A 26973-nucleotide genomic window follows, 5' to 3' on the forward strand; every position below is an offset into this window, starting at 1 on the left:
TGAGACGATGTTGGGCCTCTCGGTAGTTGGGTTGTAGATTCTGCACACAAGTCGAGTCCAGGGCCCGTTCGATGGTACGTTTTCCCAGCCGGTAACAGTCCGTCTCCGTTCTCTCTCGGTCTGTCTGTGACTGCTACTGCTCCTCGACTCCTTCTCCTACTGCTCCAGCTGCTTCTCTCCCCCGGTGGTTCCGTAGGTCCTATATTTGTATCCAATTTAGTTCTGGCCTTTTCACGCTCAAACTCAGTTGGTGGTCCATTGTGTAAGTTTGGGCGAGGAGATAGCTTTGAATATTTAATCAGAAGATGTCACAGGTAGGTGTGAGGACAGGGGTATTGTTTCAGTACACATTGGTGCCTCAAAGTCTGCTGGTCCATTGTAACAGTCCTGGGAGTCAATCGGTTTGGGACTCCCCCTTTGATGGGCCATCATCGCAGTGATCTCCGGGCTATTGTCCACTGTCCATATTAATTAGGTAGATGATGGTCCACATTCATAATTTGATTAGGGGTGAGTCATATTTTCAAACTGGGCCGGGTAGTCCCCATTGGTTGAGGATTTCCCCGCTTCAGGCCTGACTCGACCCCTGATTGGCCTGCCAGAATGCACTTTTCCCCCATTGGCTAGTGCCTCTGTCTCGCTTGTGAGCCAGACTCCACAACGTCTGTACCTGCCCACACGTTTCCCAGCCCGCCTGGTCTGAGGATTTTATTGGCCAAAAATGTTCATTGAAAATGTATAGGATGATCCCATCTTGATTTTCTTGTCCTTAGGGTGTTGCAAAAGAAAATGTGTCCGTGGATTTTCGAACCTTACAGTCCTTACAGAAACCACTAAGGACCAGTGCACACTATAACTGGTTACTGTTATATATGTATACCTGTAAATACCTTGTTGAACCACCAGAGGGCTCATCCGCTGGAGTTCCAAGGGATCCCACAATCACTTGGGAGCACTTGTACATAAGGAGGCCTCACAAGCTGGAGAGGCACTCTGGAGACCTGTAATAAAGGACTACGGTCATGCTTTACTTTCAGCTCACAGTATCTGGTCAGACTCTTTATTCAATACATAACAACAGGCGATGAGATACAGATGATGAACCCCACCGCAGCGATGAAGACAACAGTGGGCATCCTCGAGAAATTTTTGAGCGAGATGATTGGGAAACATTCGTGGAGTGACTCGACCAATACTTCATGGCCAACGAACTGGAAGGAGAAGCGAACACTGCCAAAGGAAGGGCGATCCTCCTCACCGTTTACGGGGCATCAACATATGGCCTCATGAAAAATCTGCTTGCTCCAGCGAAACCCACAGATAAGTCGTCTGATGATTTCTGCACACTGGTCCAGGAGCATCTAAACCCGAAGGAAATCGTTCTGGTGGCGAGGTACCGCTTCTACACATACAAGAGGTCTGAAGGTCAGGAAGTGGCGAGCTACGTCGCCGAGCTAAGGCGCCTTGCAGGACATTGCGAATTTGAAGGACACTTGGAGCACATGCTCAGGGACTTCTTTGTACTTGGCATTGGCCATGAAGTAATACTTTGCAAACTTTTGACTATAGAGACCCCAACCTCGAGTAAAGCTATAGCGATAGCCCAGGCGTTCATCGCCACTGTCATGTATGTAACCAGAATGTAACACCACTGTATTACTGTATACACTCAACCTAGATGCACACCTTGACCACAAGGGGTGAACTTGTGGGAGACACTCCTTACCTGATCACACGGGTATAAAAAGGGAGTTCCCACGCAGGGTCATCGTCTTTGGAGTCCTGTGAATAAAGAGTGAATAAAATGACCTTGTCCCCAGAATGTAACTCGTGTGGTTTCATACTGTAGAGTAAGGAGTTTACATTGGCGACGAGAAACGGGAATTCGCGACCCATGAGAATGGCCACCGGTAGCACAGAGGAACGGTTCTGTGTTGGGGAAGACTGGGACGATTTTGTCGAGAGGCTTCAGCAAAGCTTCGTTATGAAAGAATGGCTGGGGGATGCGGCGGCCGACAAGTGACGGGCTCATCTTTTGACCAGCTGTAGAACAAAGATTTATGCGCTCATGAAGGACATACTAACACCCGAAAAGCCGGCGGACAAAACCTTTGAAGAACTTAGCAAATTGATCGGGGAGCACCTCAAACCGGCGAGTAGCATACATATGGCCCGACACAGATTCTACACCCACCGACGTCGTGAAGGACAGAGCATACCTTACTTCATAGCAGACCTCCAGCATTTGGCCAGCCTCTAAGTTCACAGACGCCTGCAGGGGGGAGATGCTAAGGGGCTTCTTTATCGAGGTCATCGGTCATGCGGGAATTTTCCACAAATTAATTGAGACCAAGGATTTGACCTTGGAAGCGGTGGCGTTGATAGCTCAAACTTTCATGGCGGGGGAGGAAGAGACGAAAATAATATATGCATGCAATTCTGCCTCTAACGTGGCAATGGATCAGGGAGTCGTCATCATCAATGCGACTCAGAGCCCCGCAGGCAGGCAGGGGCAGTCTGACACTCCCCAGGCTGCAATAGACCCCAGAGTAGGACTTCAATAGAGACAATGGCAGGCTGAACGGACATTCACGCCATCACAGTGGACAATGCGGCCCGGGATGGGGCCATTGATACCCACTAATAGGATACTTAAGAGCAGTCAAAGGGACAGTCAGCGCGGAATGCCTGGCCATAGTCCCTTTGTTCCCAACAATGGAAACTTTAACTCATGCTGGAGGTGTGGGGGAAAACACTCAGCTAGATCTTGCAGATTTCAACAGTTTGTCTGCAGGAACTGCAATTTCAGTGGCCACTTAGCTCGAATGTGCAGGAAGTCTGCAATCAGACTAATATATGAGGCGGATGGACCAAAAGAGGGTTCTTTGAGGCAGGATGACTTTTGGGACAAATCGATGTTCAGCAGGTCCATGTGTTGAATATTCACAGTTCATACACCAAAACGCCACCAATGATGATGAGGGTTTTATTAAACGGTATCCCATGGAGCTGGACACTGGGGCCAGCCTGTCACTCATGGGCATTCAGCAATTTGAGAAGCTATGGCCACTTAAAGCCAGTAAACCCAAATTAAAACGTATTGAGACACAATTACGGACTTACACTAAAGAAATCATTCCGATGCTAGGCAGTGCAATGTTGGCTGTCACACACAATGGGTTAGTGAATCGGCTGCCGCTCTGGATTGTCCCGGGCAATGGTCCTGCACTGTTGGGGAGGAGCTGGTTAGCCGAGATGAACTGGAAATGGTGGGATGTTCATGCAATGTCATCTGTGGAGCGAAGTTCGTGCTCACAAGTCCTACTTCGATTCACTATTCCAACCTGGCGTTGGGACTTTCAAAGGCACTAAAGTAGTGATACACATCATCCTGGACGCCAGGCCAGTGCACCACAAAGCCAGAGCGATGCAGTCTGTGATGTGGGAAAAAATCGAGAGCGAATTGGACCGGCTGTTGAGAGAGGACATCATCTCGCCTGTTGAATTCAGCGACTGGGCGAGCACCATCATTCCCGTCCTAAAAGCGGATGGCTCGGTCAGGATCTGTGGGGACTACAAGGCCACCATCAATCGGGTGTCCCTACAAGATCTATACTCGCTCCCGAGAGCGGAGGACCTCTTCACCACGCTGGCAGGCGGCAAGCTGTTCACCAAGTTGGACCTCACTTCAGCCTATATGACCCAGGAACTGGCCGACAAGTCTAAACTACTGACCACCATCACCACGCACAAGGGACTGTTTGTTTATAACAGGTGCCCATTTGGCATTCGATCAGCGGCCACGATTTTTCAACGAAACATGAAAAGCCTGCTTAAATCCATTCCTGGAATGATTGTATTCCAGGAATACATCCTCATCATCCTCGAGACACCGAGGAACACCTCCACAACCTGGAGGAGCTGCTACGCCGACTGGACTGAGTAGGCCTGCGACTCAAGAAGTCTAAATGTGTGTTCTAAGCTCCTGAGGTTGAGTTTCTGGGCAGGAGGGTTGCTGCAGATGGGATTCGGTCCACCGAATCCAAAACAGAGGCGATTTGACGAGCACCCAAGCCCTGCAAGACATTAGAGTAGTGTTCATTCCTGGGACTGTTGAACTATTTCGGGAACTTTCTGCCGAACTTGAGCACGTTGTTGGAGCCGCTACATGTGCTTCTGCGTAAGAGTTACGATTGGTTTTGGGGAGACTGTCAGGAACAGGCTTTTGATCGGGCGCGAAACCTACTTTGTTCAAACAAGTTGTTGACTCTGTACGACCCCTGTAAAAAATTGGTTCTGACATGTGATGTATCGTCCTATGGGATTGGGGGAATGTTGCAGTAGGGCAATGCTGAGGTTCAACTACAACCTGTGGCTTATGCCTCCAGGTCGCTCTCTCCAGCAGAACGGGAAATGGGATGGTCGAGAAGGAAGCGCTCGCATGTGTCTATGGTGTAAAAAAAATGCATCAGTACCTCTTTGGTAGAAAGTTTGAATTAGAGACGGACCACAAACCATTAACATCTCTGTTGTCAGACAGCAAGGCCATCAATGCCAACGCATCAGCTCGCATACAGCGATGGGCTCTCACGCTGGCTGCTTATGACTACTCCATCTGGCACTGGCCCGGCACTGAAAATTGCGATCACACGCTCAGCAGGCTTCCACTGGGTTCACAGGTGCACGACGTGTGCCCAGCTGGGTAATGTCCCCAGGGAGGCCCCGTTCAGCTCGTGGCCCTGGCCCAACAGGCCATGGTCACGCATTCATGTTGACTACGCGGGCCCATTCATGGGAAAGATGTTCCTTATTGTGGTAGATGCGTACTCAAAATGGATCGAGTGCGTCATTCTGAATTTATGCACATCATCCACCACCGTGGAAAGCCTACGTGCGATCTTTGCAACCCATGGCTTGCCGGACATCCTGGTTAGTGATAATGGCCCATGTTTCACAAGCTACGAATTCCGAGAGTTTATGTCGGGCAAAGGCATCAAACACGTCAGGACTGCACCGTTCAAGCCGGCCTCCCATGGCCAGGCGGAATGTGCGGTCGAAATCATTAAGCAAGGTATACTCAGGATTCAAGGACCCTCCCTACACTGCCGCCTATCGCGTCTCCTGCTGGCCTATAAATCCCGACCGCACTCGCTCACGGGGGTCCCGCCCGCAGAGCTACTAATGAAACGGACACTCAAAACTCGGTTGTCCCTCATTCACCCAGTCCTGACCGACATAGTTGAGGGCAAGCGCAAATCACAAAACGAGTACCATGACCTTAATTCGAGGGGGAGATGTATCGAAATAAATGATCCTGTATTCGTCCTCAATCACGCCATGGGGCCCAAATGGCTTGAGGGCACTGTAATTGACAAAGAGGGGAATAGGGTCATCGTGGTAAAGCTCAACAATGGTCAGATATGCCGTAAGCCTCTGGACCAAGTAAAAAAAAGGTTCAGCATCGACACGGAGGAACCTGAAGAAGACCATGAGATGGAGCACACAACACCGCCAGTGAACGAGCAACAAGAGCAATCAGAAGAATGCACAGTCCCTGCGGTCAGCCCGGACAGGCCGGAATCACCACAGGTGACAGACACTCACATCAGTGTCCAACAACCAGAGCCCCAACTGCGGCGCTCCACGAGGGAGCGTAGACCACCTGAAAGACTAAACCTATGATCCCAATAAGACTTTGGGGAGGGAGGGCGGGGGGAGGTGATGTCATGTATGTAACTATAATGTAACACCACTGTATTACTGTATACACTCAACCTAGATGCACACCTTGACCACAAGGGGTGAACTTGTGGGAGACACTCCTTACCTGATTACACAGGTATAAAAAGGGAGGTCATATGCAGGGTCATCGTCTTTGGAGTCTGTGAATAAAGAGTTAAGGTCACAGAGTGACCTTGTCCCCAGAATGTGCCTCGTGTGGTTTCATACTGCAGAGTAAGGACTTTACAGCCACCAGTGACAATACCAAACAAATCTCTCAGCACACGAGTGCTGCTACAAGCACTGTGAACAAAGTAACGTTGTTTTCCAATCGTAACGTACAGGGCAGGCCTCACATGCCTGCAGCTGCATGTCCACAGATGAATCAGAGTCCACCATAAAGGGTGGTAAATGCAAGGCCATTAACACTTTGTTGGCACTGCAGAGGTGATCATCGTTTCCATTCATGCCACTTCAAAGGATACGTTTGAAAGGGCTGTGGAACAATGGGACACCTCCACTGTATGTGCAGGCAAGCTGCAAACCCTGCTAATCCTGCAAACCAACACGTTGCAGAGGAGGACAGATCCACGGTGGATCACGACGAACCAGAGCCTCAGACCGAGGAGGCAGAGGTTTATGGGGTGCACACATTTACCACAAAGTGTCCCCCGATAATGCTGAAGATTGAATTAAATGGATACCCGGTGTCAATGGAGCTGGACATACGCGCTAGCCAGTCCATTATGAGCAAAAAGACTTTCAATAAATTGTGGTGCAGCAAGGCCTCAAGGCCAGTCCTGACTCCCATTCACACTAAACTGAGAACATACACAAAGGAACTGATTCCCGTAACCGGCAGTGCTATTATAAAGGTCTCCTACGATGGAGCAGTGCACAAGTTACCAATCTGAGTGGTACCAGGCGATGGCCCCACGCTGCTCGGCAGGAGCTGGCTGGGGAAGATACGTTGGAACTGGGATGATGTCTGAGCGCTCTCATCCATCGACGACACTTCATGTGCCCAGGTCCTGAACAAGTTCCCCTCGCTGTTCGAACCAAGCATCGGGAAGTTCCAAGGTGCAAAAGTGCAGATCCACCTGATTCCCGGGGCGCAACCCATCCATCACAAGGCGAGAGCCGTACCATACATGATGAGAGAGAGGGTGGAGATCGAACTAGACCAGCTGCAACAAAAGGGCAACATTTCGTCGATCGAATTCAACGAGCAGGCCAGTCTGATTGTTCCAGTCCTCAAGGGAGACAGCATTGTCAGAATCTGTGGTGATTACAAAGTAACTATCAATTGTTTCTCCCTGCAGGATCAACACCCACTACCAAAGGCAGACGACCTTTTGCGATGCTGGCAGGAGGAAAAACGTTCACGAAGCTGGACTTGACCTCGGCCTACATCACGCATGAGCTGGAGGAATCATCGAAAGGCCTCACCTGCATCAACACACACAAAGGTCTCTTCATTTACAACAGATGCCCGTTTGGGATTCGATCAGCTGCGCCGATATTCCAGAGGAACATGGAAAGCTTACTGAAGTCGGTCCCACGCACCGTGGTCTTCCAGGACAACATGTTGGTTACAGGTCAGAACACCGTCGAGCATCTGCAGAATCTGGAGGAGGTTCCTAGTCGGTTTAATCGCGTGGGGCTCAGGTTATAATGCTCAAAGTGTTTTTTCCTGGCACCTGAAGTGGAGTTCCTGGCGAGAAGAATCGCAGCGGACGGCATCAGGCCCACCGATTCGAAGACGGAGGCAATCGAGAACGCACCGAGACCACAGAACATGACGGAGCTGCGGTCGTTTCTAGGACTCCTGAACTACTTTGGTAACTTCTTACCAGGTCTTAGCACACTGTTAGAACCACTGCACGCTTCACAGCATAAGGCAAACAAATGAGTATGGGGTAAAAGCCAAGAAAATGCCTTTGAGAAAGCTAGAAAATTGTTATGCTCAAACAAATTGCTTGTTTTGTATGATCCATGAAAGCGTTTGGTACTAGCATGTGATGTGTCGTCATACGGTATCGGGTGTGTATTGCAACAAGCTAACGAATCTGGGAAATTGCAATCGGTTGCTTATCCATCCAGAAGTCGGTTTAAGGCTGAGAGGGCCTACAGCATGATCGAAAAAGAAGCGTTAGCATGTGTTTATGGGGTAAAAAAAAATGCATCAATATCTGTTTGGGCTCAAATTTGAATTGGAATCTGACCATAAGCCATTGATATCCCTTTTTTCTGAAAGTAAGGGGATAAATACGAATGCATCGGCCCGCATCCAGAGATGGGCACTCACGTTGTCCACATACAACTATGCCATCCGCCACAGGCCAGGCAGAGAAAACTATGCCAATGCTCTCAATAGGTTGCCATTGCCCACCACAGGGGTGGAGATGGCACAGCCCGCAGATTTAGTTGTGGTAATGGAAGCATTCGAGAGTGAGCAATCACCTATTACGGCCCGACAGATTAGAACCTGGACGAGCCAGGACCCCTTACTGTCCTTAGTAAAAAACTGTGTGCTCCACGGTTGTTGGTCCAGTGTCCCGTTAGAAATGCAGGAAGAAATAAAGCCATACCAGCGGCGCAAAGATGAAGTATCTATACAGGCAGACTGCCTTCTGTGGGGTAATCGGGTAGTGATACCAAAAAAGGGCAGGGACACTTTCATTAGTGATCTCCGGAGTACCCACCCAGCATTGTAATGATGAAAGCGATAGCCAGATCCCACGTGTGGTGGCCCAGTATCGATGCAGACTTAGAGTCCTGCGTGCATAAGTGTTCACAGTTAAGCAATGCACCCAGGGAGGCGCCACTAAGTTTATGGTCTTGGCCCTCCAAACTGTGGTCCAGGATCCATGTCGACTATGCAGACCCGTTCTTGGGAAAAATGTTCCTAGTAGTTGTAGATGCGTACTCCAAATGGATTGAATGTGAGATAATGTCAGCAAGCACGTCCGCTACCACCATTGAAAGTCTGCAGGCCATGTTTGCCACGCACGGCCTGCCTGATGTCCTTGTGAGTGACAATGGGCCGTGCTTCACCAGTGTCGAGTTCAAAGAGTTCATGACCCGCAATGGGATCAAACATGTCACATCTGCCTGTTTAAATCAGCATCCAATGGTCAGGCAGAGAGAGCAGTGCAAACAATCAAGCAGAGCTTGAAGAGGGTAACTGAAGGCTCACTACAGACTCGCCTATCCTGAGTCCTGCTTAGTTACCGCACAAGACACCACTCACTCACTGGGACTCCCCCCCGCTGAACTGCTCATGAAAAGGGCACTTAAGACAAGGCTCTTGTTAATTCACCCTGATCTACACGAACAGGTAGAGAGCAGGCGGCTTCAACATAATACATATCATGATCGCGCAAATGTATTATGCGAAATTGAAAATAGTGATCCTGTATTTGTGTTGAACTATGGACAAGGTCACAAGTGGCTTCCCGGAACTGTTATGGCCAAAGAGGGGAGTAGGGTGTTTCTGTTCAAACTTTCAAATGGACTCATCTACAGGAAACACTTGGACCGAACCTAACTCAGATTCACGGACTATCCAGAGCGACCCACATTAGACTCTACCTTTTTTGACCCTCCAACACACACACCAGTGGCTACTGACCCAGTGGTTGACCACGAAGCAGAACCCATCACCCGCAGCAGCCCAGCAGGACTCACCACGCTAGGCAGCCCAGCAAGGCCAGCTGCACAACAGCCCAGCGAGGGCCCAACAAATGACTCACCAAAACCAGCATTTGCACCAAGACGATCAACCAGGAAAGAAAGGCCCCAGATCGACTTACATTGTAAATAGTTACATTATTGACTTTGGGGGGTGGGGGGGGGGGCGTGTGTTGTTATATGTGTAAATCTGTAAATACCTTGTTTAACCACCAGAGGGCTCATCCCCTGGTGTCCCAAGGGATCCCACAATCCCTTGGGAGCACTTGTACAGAAGGAGGCCTCACAGGCCGGAGATGCACTCTGGAGACCTATAATAAAGGACTACGGTCACACTTTACTTTGAGCTCACAGTATTTGGTCAGACCCTTTATTCAATATATAACAGTTATGCTAATATAAAATAAGGTACAAATCATGGGACGAGGGTCTCTCAAGGGTGTTGGGCATGATGAGGTTGGATAGCTGCATAGATCAACTATCATGTAATATTTGGTAGAATATAAGATCAATACACACATACAAATCTGTGTGAAGTGACAGGGATCACCGCTGATCTCCGAAGAAAGCTGCCCACAAAGATTTAGCTATCTCTGTGGTGTGAATTTCAGCTGTCCCGACCTTAGTTTGAATCTTGCACCAAATCAAGTGAATCTTCAGCGTCCAGCAAAGTGATGTCATCAAGCAGGCTAAGCAGTCAATCACATTGAAGAATTCTCACAGACAGCAAACCAGGAAGTAAAATGCACAGATTGTAATTTACTTTTTATAAATTTTGCAGAGCAAAATAAAGATTGGGACATATACATCAGATTAAGGCAGACACTGAACTATCGTAAACAATTTAAAAAAAATAATTATTATATTAAAACCCATGTAATTCTTATCATATTAATGGAAAATTTGACATTCCACAAATATAAAATGAGTTTTGCAGTGCCAGAACGATTGTTCAGCAGTCAATACGGCATTAAAACCCCAGTTACGCCTCTTTCATGAAGGCTTAACTTTTTCAGGGGTGAAGGGGTTTAACAGCGATATTCCAATGTAATAGGGGAATTTTTGCCAGGAACTGTGATTTAAATTGATTGCCAGCTCTGGGGAGATGCACAGTGTAAGCTATGGAGGAGCAGGGAATCTCTGACAGCAATGTCTGGATTACTGTATTTATTTGCACATGCGCTGATTCCAGAAGTTGCTGCTAGAAGTTGGAGTGTAGTTACTGTTGTCCAGAAGAGCAATGACAGTGAACACTGACAGTTGCGTCATCATTACCATCGCAAAATTCGGGCCCCGAAAGCCACTCTTTCATTTATTACCTGTAAATTTAGTAGTTTCACCTGGGGTGTCACCACCTGCTCCACTTCTTGTTACACAAAAGATTTACTTTGAAACTTATAAGCAATTTGCATTTACACAGGAGAATTTGACACATGGAAATTCATTAATTTTACAATTTTTAAAAACATCTATAAAACTACCACTTAGCTTCATGTCCACCTAGGTCTTCACAATATTATTCTTGTCTAAACTTGGTGCCCTTTTTCATGTCATTAATCTTCTTCCATAGCTCCTTCCAGATCCTTATAAAAGTCAAGCTGGAGTTCACATGCTATGTGACATACAATATTACCAAGCTCTTTCTCTGGAGCAAGCTTGTGAGCTGCCCTGCCTGATCAAAATGGTCCTCCCATTTCTCTATGCTGCAATTCACAAGCGCCTCATGGCACAGTCATGTAAGAATAAAAGTGTTTAGTAATGACAAAATTGATTCTGTATATATATATATATATAAATGTTAAAAGTGTAGATTATACGGAAAGGCTGCAGTGTTGAAACAAAATGGAAGCTCACAGACTTCCAGCATGTTATATTGTCTTCTAGCTGGACAGAGCTTAAAGGAACAAAGGTGTTAATTGGCAAGTCATTAACCTAGTCAAGGAGTGGTGCCGGCCCTCCAGACAGACACATGTATGAGGGAAAGCCAATCAGGAATGGCCTTGGAACCAAGATCCAATCCTGAGGCTTCCTGAGAAACAATGGCCTTAAGAGATATAAAAACTCAAGCCAAAGATTGCTCTCTCTCTTCTCCTTAGCACATGGCAAAAGCAGGACCTCCCTCTACAGACAAAGGAGCAGGTCATGTGCTTTGTCAGAGGGAAGTAAAGTATATTGTTTTTATTGTAACGTCATTGTATCTGTTGTAACTAAGTCAATCCGTAGGATAGCTGACGACTGCTGATAGATGTTGGTGTGTGTGTGTGTGTGTATGTTTAATAAACTATTCCAAATTTTTTTTAAAGAATCAGTCTTACTATCAATTTAATGCCAGAGATTTAGAAATCTTACAAATTGGGGGCTCGTCCGGGATCTGGCAAGACAGCTTTTGATGATTCTTTTCACAATTGGAAATTTTGGGAGTTGCGATTCTAACCTATGTTGCGAAGTAGAAACTATAAACGGTTAAATGGATTGGGAGAGTTGCGTCTTAAGGAGCAGTTGTCTCGATAGTTGGAGCTGTTTAAGTGGGGACCCAGGATGAAGGGATCGGTCATGAACAGAAAGCCAATAAAAAGGAATGTTGAGATAGTTTATCAGAAGTTGTCCAAAACGGTATCCATAACAGACATAGAAGGGTTACAGGTACAGGCACCGTACTTTTGTAAGGGCCAACATGCATCCTTTGGGGACCTCGTGGCATTTATCCAGGAGAAAGTAGATCAAGGAGCAATAAGGCCAAAATGGGCAAACAGTCTCTTGGCAAACAGCAAAGTGATAATGACCAGATAATCTGTTTTTGTTATGTTGATTGAGGGATAAATATTGGCCAAGATGTCGGGGATAACTCCCCTGCTCTTCTTCAAAATAGTGCCACGGGATTTTTTACATCCACTTGAGAGAGCAGACGGGGCCTCGGTTTAACATCTCATCCAAAGGGGTATTATTAAAAGTGTGCCATTCCCACTAACAAATTTGTGCTGCACAGACACAGCACCATAGAAAAACTGTTCTGGCCCAGCTTTCTGAACAGTGACCAACAAAATGTCATTAATCTCTTTGTTCAAAAAGGGGAAATATCGTCTGTGATATTTTTCTGAACTTTTTTACTGCATGAATCAGGGAAATAAGCAGAGGGAACTTCCAGCATCCAGCATTTCTAGTATTAGTTATCTTTGTTCTAAAATACTTAGCATATAAAAATGTCAGAACCAAAAGCCTCGCTGTCCATCTAGTTTGTTCTAATTTGTAGGTTGTTGCACAGGATCCATGAATACAATTTTCATCTCCCTCCTGTTCTAACAACCAGTATTAGGACATTGTTACACTACAGGTTCGAGTTTGAAACCAGCCTACTTTGAGTGATGTGGGGCAGTAGACCTGAGTTATTCTGCAGGCTCTCTAATACTTACAGGTTGAGAACCAGAGTCCTGCACGTAAGTGTTTGTATGCATGTGTGGCATTCTATTCACTGGCATGTAAACTCCTGACAAAATTTCATTTTAGCAGAGAGCCAATGGGAGAGCCTGCTCCTTCCTAGTATTAAAAGGATTAAAAATGAAGTTTTAGAGGCTCCCAGAACATCAAGTGATTGGGAATTGTAAAACTTTGCTTCATACCAATTACAATTCTACTGCAGCCGGTGTGAAGCCAAAGTGGTCGGGAGAGGTGGAGATGATCTTACACTTGCTGTCTAATTCAATGCAAGCAAATTGCACAAGGTTGTTTCTGCTGGTGCATAGCTGAAATCGGCCTTTTGGCTAAGATCATGCGTAACTGACCTGACAGGGGAGTAGCCACCATGACCTCCGGGTGGTTCTCCCTGGATCAGGAAGGTATATGCTTGCTTTTTTGGAAACAGGAGGTGGGTGGGGTGGCTTGACCCATCCACCTCCACGGAGGTGTGTGGGGGACCTGACCCATCCACCTCCATGGCACGAACCTGGTATTGCAGTACTTCCAGGAACGGTGCAGTGGCTCTAGGCCTTTTGGCTAAGAGCATTGGCGCAGAGTGATCCTTGGCGTGTGCAAGGTGACCTCTGGCGTTTGTGATTTGACAAAGAATTGGAACGATTGGCTACGAATTTCAAAAAAAAAAAAAAAAAAATAGCTGAAACCATTTCACATTGATGTATGAGCTCGGGAGTACATTTCAGAACCAGATTTCATAGAACCCCTTATGTACAGGTAGTATTCTTCTATATCCTGTTGACCTACTTGAAGCTATGTACCATCTGTTTTTTGGAGCTAATTAAAATCTTTGGCTAGAACATTAAAAAGGATAAATCTTTGGGGCTCCATCTATATCAACAAATGGCTTCCTTGCAAAATACAGCTAATTGCAGTGGTCCCGAAATGGAATATATTACTTAGGTATCTTTGGTCATCGGTGGATTTGAATCTGAAAAAGAATGAATGGACGAGATTTCAAGTATTGTCTTCTTTCGCTATACGCCGAAGATTTTCCAATATAGAGCCATATTGAGATGCTGTCCAAATGATAGAAACATAGAAACATAGAAAATAGGTGCAGGAGCAGGCCATTCGGCCCTTTGAGCCTGCAACGACATTCAATATGATCATGGCTGATCATGCAACTTCAGTACCCCACTCTCTCCTTCTCTCCATACCCCCTGATCCCCTTAGTCATAAGGGCCACATCTAACTCCCTTTTGAATATATCCAATGAACTGGACTCAACAACTTCCTGTGGTAGAGAATTCCACAGGTTCACCATTCTCTGGGTGAAAAAATTTCTCCACATCTCGGTCCTATATGGCTTACCCCTTTATCCTTAGACTGTGACCCCTGGTTCTGGACTTCCCCAAAATCGGGAACATTCTTCCTGCACCTAACCTGTCCAATCCCGTCATAATTTTACATGTTTCTATGAGATCCCCTCTCATTCTTCTAAATTCCAGCGAATATAAGCCTAGCCGATCCAGTCTTTCTTCATATGTCAGTCCTGCCATCCCAGGAATTAGTCTGGTGAACCTTCGCTGCACTCCCTCAATAGCAAGCACATCCTTCCTCAGATTAGGAGACCAAAACGGCACACAATACTCCAGGTATGGTCTCACCAAGGCCCTGTACAACTGCAGTAAGACCTCCCTGCTCCTATACTCAAATCCTCTCGCCATGAAGGCCAGCATGCCATTTGCTTTCTTTACTGCCTGCTGTACCTGCATGCCTACCTTCAGTGACTGATGATGGGTTTTGTATCTTGATTATTCTGTCCAATTTTAAAAAAAGTGTATAATAAGTATCTGTCCTCGAATGTAAAAGGGAGAAATACTGTTTAAAATTACATGTACATTTGTCAGGTGTTTAGGGAACCTATGCCTTACACTGTCCAGGATATCAAATCCAACCATCACTTTGTAATTGTATCCATCTTTTACTTTTTTAATAACCATCTTAGCTTGAAAAAAATTATGAGCCAGAATGTGTTGTAGCAGTGCATCTAACGGCATCTGCCATTAGTTAGACTTGCCCCTGCATCCTTCAGCTCCATAAAACCTTGACCATAAAATTGCTGAAATTGCAAGTTGATAATAGCACAGCGAGGGAAACAGGGCATCTGGGACCTGAATGAACAGGGCAACCAACAGGGTATCTCCTTAACCCCCAAAAATTCAAAGCCTCAAGGAATGAGACGCCACATTTGTAATGGTTAATTTTCGGTGCCAGGGAGGTTGATTGGCAGTCATTAACCCTTATTACATCATTAAAAGGGTATTTACACTTGTAATTACCAGCCCTAAATGTCTGTGGCGAGTTTAGTTCCTATCTACCATGCAAATACTGCAACTGCATGACATTCAATGCATTTCAATGGTAAGGCAAACAATGAAAAGGAATTTTTGTGAAGCTAAAGGCAAGCGGTGCAACTCAGACAGCTATTTTTGGATATTGGCACATCTGCCTAGCACCTGAAGTTGCTGTACCATTTACACACAAAAAATGGTGAGTGCTGTTAGCCTCACAATTACTTTGACAGCAAAATCTGGCCCAAAATGGCATTTAGCTTCCTTTAGTTGCATTTTCTCTTGTGTACTGATAAGCTATTTATTCAAACCTCAGTCCAGTCTTTCAATGACCTGCATTGGTGGACTAAAGTAAAATAAATCTTATTTTTCATTAGTGCATGTCTTTATTTGGAACAAAATAATTACTCTTGCAGATGGTTTTACATTTAAGTAGACTGAATAAAAACACAGGCCATGTTTGGCCTTTTGTAGATATGCTGCCTCCCTGTTGCTTCAGTTTATCAGACTGCGACATCTTAGTCTTCTCTGCTTAAAACCATTAGCAGAAATATATTGATGCCAAAGCAAAACTTCTCTAGTGTGCTCTACTCAGGAGTCTACCCTTGAAGTCTTCATAGAGACTGAGGGCTCTATTTTCGTCACCATTGGGTGCTGTTTTTTTGGCGTCCATTGATTTTTTTGGAGTAATGGTGAATTTGCAACTTTCCTCAAAGTTTGTATGCCGGAGACAATTGTCAGCGGCGGATTTTTTGTACACCAGAGTTTTTGGCGGCGGATTGGTTGAAAACTGGATTCTGCGCGTTTTTGGCCATTTAAGCGATTTTCCCCGACACCGATTTTTTTAACACCTTAAGTACCGATCAGTAAAACCCTACGTTAACTTACGAAAATCGGTGCTGAAATCTAGATAGGAGCTGTTTCTTTGCAGTTCAGTCTTGCTCATAAAGATAGTTTATAATGATCATGTTAAAGTACGTTCCTTTTTCATCTCCTTACTTTAAAGATTACTTGTTTTGGTATTGGCCCCCCCCGCTCCCGCTGCAACTCCGGGCCGAATGCCCCACAGCAAACCCCCCCACCGCCATCCCCCCCGCTCCCCACCACTGCAAGCCCGAGCCGTGGAATTTCAGCTTGCAGGGGAAGCTTTAGCCCTCAGTGTGTCTCTCATTACCCTGGCAACCTCAGCTTTTGGCGCAGACTTCAAGCTCCACCCCGAGCTTTAACTTCGGGTACCACAGCGCCAAAATTAAATTTTACTTTGCCAAAAGTTGCAACTTTTTTTTCCGCCGCAATCAAAAAAAAATCGGCCGTTAATCCTCATGGGCACCAAAAATCAGCAAAGAGGAAAATTGAGCCCATAGTAATGGTGCATCACTCAATCTCTTCACTACATAGAATCCATGATGGGGCAGACTGTGCATTGTCTGTGGAAAAATGAAGGCCCCAATGGTCTTATTTTCCTTTCTGGCTTTATGTAATTACAGGTTGGGCCTCCCTTATCTGGGACTCCCTTATCCGGCACCACCCCTCGTCCGGCATGATTCTGGTGGCCGCGGGTGCATGCGCAGAACGCAGCCGACCTCCACCCCGACTTTGGGGCTGTGCCGACACGCGGCCCGCAGGGGGCCTGCCGACACGCGGCCCGCAGGGGGCCTGCCGACACTCGGCCCGCTGGGGGCCTGCCGGCACTCGGCCCGCTGAGGGCCTGCCGACACTCGGCTCGCTGAGGGCCTGCCATCACTCGGCCCGCTGAGGGCCTGCCGACACTCGGCCCGCTGAGGGCCTGCCATCACTCGGCTCGCTGAGGGCCTGCCATCACTCGGCCCACTGGGGGCCTGCCGGCACTCGGCTCGCTGAGGGCCTGCCATCACTCGGCCCACTGGGGGCCTGCCGTCACTCGGCTCGCTGAGGGCCTGCCGTCACTCGGCTCGCTGAGGGCCTGCCATCACTCGGCTCGCTGAGGGCCTGCCGACACTCGGCTCGCTGAGGGCCTGCCATCACTCGGCCCACTGGGGGCCTGCCGACACTCGGCCCGCTGAGGGCCTGCCGTCACTCGGCTCGCTGAGGGCCTGCCATCACTCGGCCCACTGGGGGCCTGCCGGCACTCGGCTCGCTGAGGGCCTGCCATCACTCGGCCCACTGGGGGCCTGCCGTCACTCGGCTCGCTGAGGGCCTGCCAACACTCGGCCCGCAGGGGGCCTGCCGACACTCGGCCCGCTGAGGGCCTGCCGTCACTCGGCCCGCTGAGGGCCTGCCGTCACTCGGCCCGCTGAGGGCCGCACCAACACATGCTCAGGCCACGCCGACACTCGGCCCGCTGAGGGCCTGCCGTCACTCGGCTCGCTGAGGACCTGCCATCACTCGGCTCGCTGAGGACCTGCCATCACTCGGCCCGCTGAGGGCCGCACCAACACATGCTCAGGCCACGCCGACACTCGGCTCGCTGAGGGCCTGCCGACACTCGGCCCGCTGAGGGCCTGCCGTCACTCGGCCCGCTGAGGGCCGCACCAACACATGCTCAGGCCACGCCGACACTCGGCCCGCTGAGGGCCTGCCGTCACTCGGCCCGCTGAGGGCCTGCCGTCACTCGGCTCGCTGAGGGCCGCACCAACACATGCTCAGGCCACGCCGACACTCGGCCCACTGGGGGCCTGCCGTCACTCGGCCCGCTGAGGGCCTGCCGTCACTCAGCTCGCTGAGGGCCGCGCCAACACATGCTCAGGCCACGCCGACACTCGGCTCGCTGAGGGCCTGCCGACACTCGGCCCACTGGGGGCCTGCCGTCACTCAGCTCGCTGAGGGCCGCGCCAACACATGCTCAGGCCACGCCGACACTCGGCTCGCTGGGGGCCGCAACAACACTCGGGCCGCTGAGGGCCCGTCGACACTTCAGGCCCGCCCGGGGCACCGGTCTCCTCCCCCCCCCCCCCCCCCCCCCGCCACCCACCTCGAGCTGACCTCCCTTTATCCAACAAAATCCCTTATTCGGCACAGGCCAGGTCCCGAGGGTGCCGGACAAGGGAGGTTCAACCTGTAGTTGCATTAATAACATCCGTATTTTGTGTGTCTTAGTGGCTACCCAACATAATTAAATTGTAAACTCTTTGAACTATTGTTACAAATTAAAAGTTTTTATCAAAACAATTTATTTTGATAGGCAACTACATATGCCCTTAATAAATGTATAGGATTGTGGAAATACTGGACACACAACAGGACACTATGGTTTGCTGAAAAATAAAGAGTTAACAGTCTTGTTTTGCTTGGGTTTTCATGCTAAATGCAAGACTAATTGTGAGAACTCTACTCAAAAGTCCTGTTCAGGAGCAGCCAGATCACCCTTTGATTCAGTTACGCTATCTCCTGGAACACCTCAGATCGTTAATCTGATGTTGGAGTAGTGTTGTATTGGCTCCCTTGGAGCCAGTATTGTGCCCCAGAAGCCATATACTGAAGCAGTTAGCATGTCAATCCTTCTATTGGAGGTTATTTTATTTAAGGAGACCATTGTAGTGTCTCATGCAATCATCACCATCATAAGCAGTCCCTCCAAATCGAGGAAGACTTGCTTCCACTCTTAAACTGAGTCCTTAGGTGGCTGAACAGTCCAATACGAGAACCACAGTCCCTGTCACAGGTGGAACAGACAGTCGTTGAGGGTAAGGGTGGGTGGGACAGGTTTGCCGCACGCTCTTTCCACTGCCTGCGCTTGGTTTCTGCATGCTCTCGGCGATGAGACTTCGAGGTGCTCAGCACCCTCCCGGATGCACTTCCTCCACTTAGGGCAGTCTTTGGCCAGGGACTCCGAGGTGTCAGTGGGGATGTTGCACTTTATCAGGGAGGGTGATGCCCTCTGACCAGTAGCCATGCAGCTGTTAATAACTTTCAATCCTGTTCCTAATCAATTATTTATTTAAATATTTTTTGAAGGAGGTAATTATACATAGAAAAACATAGAAACTACAAAGCAATAACAGACCGTTCAGCCCAACCATTCTGTGTTGGTTCTCCACACGAGCAACTAGTTCTAATCATATTTACTCACCTGTTTGCATATAACTTTATCATATTTTCCGTCATCCACCTATTAAATCTAATCATGCATGTTCACATAGTTTCTACCTCAACCACGAACTCTGGAAGTGAATTCCACAAACTTACAATTCTTGGTGTGAAGCAGTTTCTCCTGCTGTCTGCTGTAAATCACTTATATTTAATCTTGTATCCATGGTCCCTCATTCCAGACCCCTGAACAAGTGTAAAAAGTCTGCTTCTATCTACCACGCCCCACCCTTTCATAATTTCAAACACATCTAACACAACATCCCATAATCTGCATTGGTCTAACGAGATAAAAGTAAATTTTTCAAGTCAATTAAGAACATAAGAACATAAGAATTAGGAGCAGGAGTAGGCCATACTGCCGCTCGAGCCTGCTCTGCCATTCAATAAGATCATGGCTGATCTTCAACCGCAACTCCATATCCCTTGATACAGAGTCTAAAAATCTATCTATCTCAGCCTTGAATATACTCAACGATACAGCATTCCACAGCTCTCTGGGGTACAGAATTCCAAAGATTCATAACCCTCATCTCAGTCTTAAATGGTTGATCCCTTATCCTGAGAAATTGCCCCTTCACTTAAGGCCTGTTAACATGTATAGTAGACACCTCAAGTCGCTGGAGAAATACCACCAATGATGCCTCCGCAAGATCCTGCAAATCCCCTGGGAGGATAGATGCACCAACGTTAGCGTCCTCGATCAGGCCAACATCCACAGCATTGAAGCACTGACTGCACTTGATCAGCTCCACTGGGCAGGCCACATTGTTCGCATGCCAGACACAAGACTCCCAAGGCAAGTGCTCTACTCGGAATTCCTTCACAGCCAACGAGCCAAAGGTGGGCAGAGGAAACGTTACAAGGACACCCTGAAAGCCTCCCTGATAAAGTGCAACATCCCCACTGACACCTGGGAGTCCCTGGCCAAAGACCGCCCAAAGTGGAGGAAGTGTATCTGAGAGGGCGCCGAACATCACGAGTCTCGTCGCCGAGAACATGCAGAAACCAAGCGCAGGCAGCGGAAAGAGCGTGCGACAAACCAGCCCCACCCACCCCTTCCCTCAATGACTATCTGTCCCACCTGTGACAGGAACTGTGGTTCTCATATTGGACTGTTCAGCCACCTAAAGACTTATTTTTAGAGTGGAAGCAAGTCTTCCTCGATTCCAAGGGACTGCCTATGATGATGATAATACCGGAAATCGGTGGCCACACTGCGAATTTTTCGTGTAATGGCCGCCATTATCAAAATTCCGCTCCTGCGGAATGCCAGCAATGACCCACTCTGCTGCTGCTGATCCATCCTAAGTGCGCCACCACAGTGCACACCACTGATGACGAAATTACACAGAGAAAATCTTCCTTCCGCCGGATGGTGCTATAACCCGCTTTTTTGAGATGGTCCAGTGAGGCTCTGGCCTTCTAAAATGGTGGTGCGGCCCCCATTAAAGGGGAGGACGCACTGCCGCTGCCACCATGTTTTTTTTTGTCGGCCGACTGCCATTTCGGGCCGACAATTATGCCCCCCGGGTTCGGCCAGGCCTCTAACAGGCAGTCTGGTACCCCCTCTTGGATGCCAGGCCTCAGGCCCGGGCGAAACCCTCCCTGGTGGCCCAGTGGATTAAACTTAAAAAATTGCACCGCTCTCCCCTTTAAGTGAAAGGGAGAGCCGTGCTGCCGTGATGATGTCCACACACCCCAACTTCCGCCCCTCAGGTCTGCTCACCGCCGCACTACCACCCCCATTGTGAGCGACTTCCGGTCCGCCGGGAAAAAAAAGCCAAAGAGCGGAATTTCGCTCAAGAGGCCACCTCACCTCGCCCTGTTTCCAGCGGGGGGAAAATTCTGCCCCCCCCTTCCTCTTGTATTCCAACCCTCTTGCAATAAAGAACAACATGCCATTTGCCTTCCTAATTGCTTGCTGTACCTGCATGCTAACTCTGTATTTTCTGTTCTTTGAACACCTAAATCTCTCTGAATACTAACATGTAATAGTTTCTCACCATTTAAAAAATACTGTTTTTCGACTCTTCCTACCAAAGTGAATAACCTCACAATTCCCTGCATTATACTCCATCTGTCACCTTACTGCCCACTCACTTAACCTGTCTATATCCCTTTGCAGGCTCTTTGTGTCTGCCTCACAGCTTACTTTCCCACCTAGCTTTGTATCGTCAGCAAACTTAGATACATTACACTCATTACCTTCATCTAAGTCATTAATATAGATTATAAGTAGCTGGGGCCCAAGCACTATGTCTTGAGTCACCCCACTAGTTACAGCCTGCCAACCCGAAAATGACCCAATTATCGCTAATCTCTGTTTTCTGTCCATTAACCAATCCGCTATCCATGCGAATATATCGCACCCAAGCCCATTAGCCCTTATCTTGCGTAGCAACATTTTGAACTTATTGAATGCTTTCTGGAAATCCAAATATACTACATCCACATTGGTGCCCCTTTATCTACGCAGCTAGTTACATCCTCAAAAAATTATAATAAATTTGTTAAATAGCATTTCCCTTTCATAAAACCATGATGACTAATTGACAATTGGGGGTAATTTTAAACCAATCTGACTTCAATGGAGAGTAAAATCTGGCAGGATGTAAAACCAATGTTGTACCCAATCCTGTCAATTTCCCAATGGGCGGGTTAGATTAAAATTGCCCCTAAATTAACACTGACACCGACAGAGGAGGCAGCCGTCTGCATCTTTGGCAGAGAGGACACGCAGCTTTAGAGATGACAAGCTGGAGGCCATGCACAGTAGAATGATGGAGTATCTTCACTTTTCTTTTTCCACTTAACTCTCTCAAGAAACAATGGAGGCTTGTAAAACACGAACAGCAATAATCATGGACGATTTTAACCTTCATGTTGATTGGACAAAGAAAATTAGCCAGGTTAGTCTTGAGGAAGAGTTCATCGAGTGTATCTGGGGTAGTTTCTGTAAAGTCCTTACTCTGCAGTATGAAACCACACGAGGCACATTCTGTGGACAAGGTCACTCTGTGACCTTAACTCTTTATTCACAGGACTCCAAAGACGATGACCCTGCGTGGGACCTCCCTTTTTATACCCGTGTGATCAGGTAAGGAGTGTCTCCCACAAGTTCACCCCTTGTGGTCGAGGTGTGCATCGAGGTTGAGTGTATACAGTAATACAGTGGTGTTACATTGTGGTTACATACATGACATCACCTTCCCCCACAAAGTCTTATTGGGATCATAGGTTTAGTCTTTCAGGTGGTCTACGCTCCCTCGTGGAGCGCCGCAGTTGGGGCTCTGGTTGTTGGACACTGACGTGAGTGTCTGTCACCTGTGGTGATTCCGGCCTGTCCGGGCTGACCTCAGGGACTGTGCATTCTTCTGATTGCTCTTGTTGCTCGTTCACTGGCGGTGTTGTGAGCTCCATCTCATGGTCTTCTTCAGGTTCCTCCGTGTCGATGCTGAACCTTTTTTTTTTACTTGGTCCAGATGCTTACGGCATATCTGACCATTGTTGAGTTTTACCACGATGACCCTATTCCCCTCTTTGTCAATTACACTGCCCTCAAGCCATTTGGGCCCCATGGCATGATTGAGGACGAATACAGGATCATTTATTTCTATACATCTCCCCCTCAAATTACGGTCATGCTATTCGTTTTGTGACTTGCGCTTGCCCTCAACTATGCCAGTCAGGACTGAGTGAATGAGGGACAACCGAGTTTTGAGTGTCCGTTTCATTAGTAGCTCTGCGGGCGGGACCCCCGTGAGCGAGTGTGGTCGGGATCTATAGGCCAGCAGGAGACGTGATAGGCGGCATTGTAGGGAGGGTCCTTGAATCCTGAGCATATCTTGCTTAATGATTTGGACCGCACGTTCCGCCTGGCCATTGGAGGCCGGCTTGAACGGTGCAATCCTGACGTGGTTGATGCCATTGCCCGACATAAACTCTCGGAATTCGTAGCTTGTGAAACATGGGCCATTATCACTAACCAGGATGTCCAGCAAGCCATGGGTTGCAAAGATCGCACGTAGGCTTTCCACGGTGGTGGATGATGTGCATGAATTCAGAATGATGCACTCGATCCCTTTCGAGTACGCATCTACCACAATAAGGAACATCTTACCCATGAACGGGCCCGCGTAGTCAACATGAATGCATGACCATGGCCTGGTGAGCCAGGGCCACGGGCTGAGCGGGGCCTCCCTGGGGGCATTACCCAGCTGGGCACACGTCGTGCACCTGCGAACACAGTGTTCCAGTTCTGAATCAATTCCAGGCCACCAAATATGAGACCGGGCAATGGCCTTCATCAGCACAATGCCTGGGTGCTTGCTGTGGAGTTCCCTGATGAATGCCTCCCTGCCTTTCTGGGGCATAACTACCCAGCTGCCCCATAGTAGGCAGTCGGCTTGGATGGAGAGCTCATCCAACCGTCTGTGGAATGGTCTGACCTCCTCAGGGCATGCTTTGTGTGCGGACGCCCAATCCCCAGTCAGGACACATTTCTTAATCAGGGATAGGAGGGGATTTCTGTTTGTCCAGATTTTGATCTGGCGGGCTGTGATGGGGGAGCCTGCGCTGTCAAAGGCATCGACAGTCATGACCATCTCGGCGCCTTGCTCCGCTGCCCCCTCAGTGGTGGCCAGTGAACGCCTGCTGAGCATGTCAGCACAGTTTTCAGTGCCGGGCCGGAGTAGTCATAAGCAGCCAGCGTGAGAGCCCATCGCTGTATGCGAGCTGATGCGTTGGCATTGATAGCCGTGCTGTCTGACAACAGGGATGTTAATGGCTTGTGGTCCGTCTCTAATTCAAACTTCCGACCATGCATTTTTTTTACACCATAGACACATCCAAGCGCTTCCTTCTCGACCATCCCATATCTCCATTCTGCTTGAGAGCGCGACCTGGAGGCATAAGCCACGGGTTGTAGTTGATGCTCAGCATTGCCCTGCTGCAACACATACCCAACCCCATAGGACGCTGCATCACATGTCAGAACCAATTTTTTACAGGGGTCGTACAGGGTCAACAACTTGTTTGAACAAAGTAGGTTTCGCGCCCGATCAAAAGCCCGTTCCTGACAGTCCCCACAAAACCAATCACAACCCTTACGCAGGAGCATGTGTAGCGGCTCCAACAACGTGCTCAAGTTCGGCAGAAAGTTCCTAAATTAGTTCAATAGTCCCAGGAATGAATGTAACTCCGATGTCTTGCAGGGCCTGGCTGCTCGTCGAATCGCCCGTTTTGGATTCGGTGGGCCGAATCCCATCTGCAGCAACCCTCCTGCCCAGAAACTCAACCTCAGGAGCTAAGAACATACATTTAGACTTCTTGAGTCGCAGGCCTACCTGGTCCAGTCAGCATAGCACCTCCTCCAGGTTGTGGAGGTGTTCCTCGGTGTCTCGACCCGTGATGAGGATGTCGTCCTGGAATACGATCGTTCCAGGAATGGATTTAAGCAGGCTTTTCATGTTTCTTGAAAAATCGCGGCCGCTGATCGAATGCCAAACGGGCACCTGTTATAAACAAACAGTCCCTTGTGCGTGGTGATGGAGGTCAGTTGTTTAGATTCGTCGGCCAGTTCCTGGGTCATATAGGCTGAAGTGAGATCCAACTTGGTAAACAGCTTGCCGCCTGCCAGCGTGGCGAAGAGGTCCTCCGCTCTCAAGAGCGGATATTGATCTTGTAGGGATACCCGATTGATGGTGGCCTTGTAGTCGCCACAGATCCTGACAGAGCCATCCGCTGTTAGGACGGGAACGATGGGGCTCGCCCAGTCGCTGAATTCAACAGGCGAGATGATGCCCTCTCTCAAAAGCCGGTCCAGTTTGCTCTCGATCTTTTCCCGCATCACATACGGCACCGCTCTGGCTTTGTGGTGCACTGGCCTGGCGTCCGGGGTGATATGTATCACTACTTTAGTGCCTTTGAAAGTCCCGACGCCAAGTTGGAATAGTGAATTGAATTGTTGTAGGACTTGTGAGCACGATCTTCGCTCCACAGATGACATTGCGTGAACATCCCCCCATTTCCAGTTCATCTCAGCTAACCAGCTCCTCCCCAACAGTGCGGGACCATTACCCGGCACAATCCAGAGCGGCAGCCGATTCACTAACCCATTGTGTGTGACAGCCAACATTGCACTGCCTAGCACCGGAATGATTTCTTTCGTGTGAGTCCGTAATTGTGTCTCAATATGTGCTAATTTGGGTCTACTGGCTTTAAGTGGCCATAGCTTCTCAAATTGCTGAACGCCCATGAGTGACTGGCTGGCCCCAGTGTCCAGCTCCATGCGTACTGGGATACCATTTAATAAAACCCTCATCATCATTGGTGGCGTTTTGGTGTATGAACTGTGAATATTCGCCACATGGACTCGTTGAACCTCGGTGTCCATCGATTTGCCCCAAAAGTTATCCTGCCTCAAAGAACCCTCTTCTGGTCCATCCGCCTCATATATTAGTCTGGTTGCAGACTTCCTGCACGTTCGAGCTAAATGGCCACTGAGACTGCAGATCCTGCAGACAAACTGTTGAAATCTGCAAGGTCTAGATGAATGTTTTCCCCCACAACTCCAGCATAAGTTAAGTTTCCATTGTTGGGAACAAAGGGACTATGGCCAGGCATTCCGCGCTGACTGTTCCTTTGACTGCTCTTAAGTACCCTATTAGTGGGTGTCAATGGCCCCATCCCGGGCCGCATTGTCCACTGTGATGGCGTGAATGTCCGTTCAGCCTGCCATTGTCTCTGTTGAAGTCCTACTCTGGGGTCTATTGCTGCCTGGGGAATGTCAGACTGCCCTTGCCTGCCTGCGGGGCTCTGAGTCGCATTGATGATGTTGACTCCCTGATCCATCGCCGCGTTAGAGGCAGAATTGCGCACGTATATTATTTTCGTCTCTTCCTCCCCCGCCATGAAAGTTTAAACCAACATCGCCGCCGCTTCCAAGGTCAAATCCTTGGTCTCAATTAATTTGCGGAAAATTCCCGCATGACCGATGCCCTCGATAAAGAAGTCCCTGAGCATCTCCTCCCTGCAGGCATCTGTGAACTTAGAGGCTGGCCAAATGCTGGAGGTCCGCTACGAAGCCCGGTATGGTCTGTCCTTCACGACGTCGGTGGGTGTAGAATCTGTGTCGAGCCATATGTATGCTACTCGCCGGTTTGAGGTGCACCCCGATCAGTTTGGTAAGTTCTTCAAATGTTTTGTCCGTCGGCTTTTCGGGTGCTGGTAAGTCCTTCACAAGCACGTAAGTCTTTGGTCGGCAGCTGGTCAAAAGATGAGCCCTTCACTTGTCGGCCGCTGCATCCCCCAGCCATTCTTTCGTAACGAAGCTTTGCTGAAGCCTCTCGACAAAATCGTCCTAGTCTTCTCCAACACAGTACCATTCCACTGTGCTACCGGTGGCCATTCTCATGGGTCGTGAATTCCCGTTTCTCGTCGCCAATGTAAAGTCCTTACTCTACAGTATGAAACCGCATGAGGCACATTCTGGGGACAAGGTTACTCTGTGACCTTAACTCTTTATTCACAGGACTCCAAAGACGATGACCCTGCGTGGGACCTCCCTTTTTATACCTGTGTGATCAGGTGAGGAGTGTCTCCCACAAGTTCACTCCTTGTGGTCAAGGTGTGCATCTAGGTTGAGTGTATACAGTAATACAGTGGTGTTACATTGTGGTTATGTACATGGCAGTTTCCTTGAACACTACATTGTGAAACCAACCAG

Source organism: Pristiophorus japonicus, chromosome 12, assembly GCF_044704955.1.
Source record: "Pristiophorus japonicus isolate sPriJap1 chromosome 12, sPriJap1.hap1, whole genome shotgun sequence".
In the NCBI taxonomy this organism is placed as follows: domain Eukaryota; kingdom Metazoa; phylum Chordata; class Chondrichthyes; family Pristiophoridae; genus Pristiophorus; species Pristiophorus japonicus.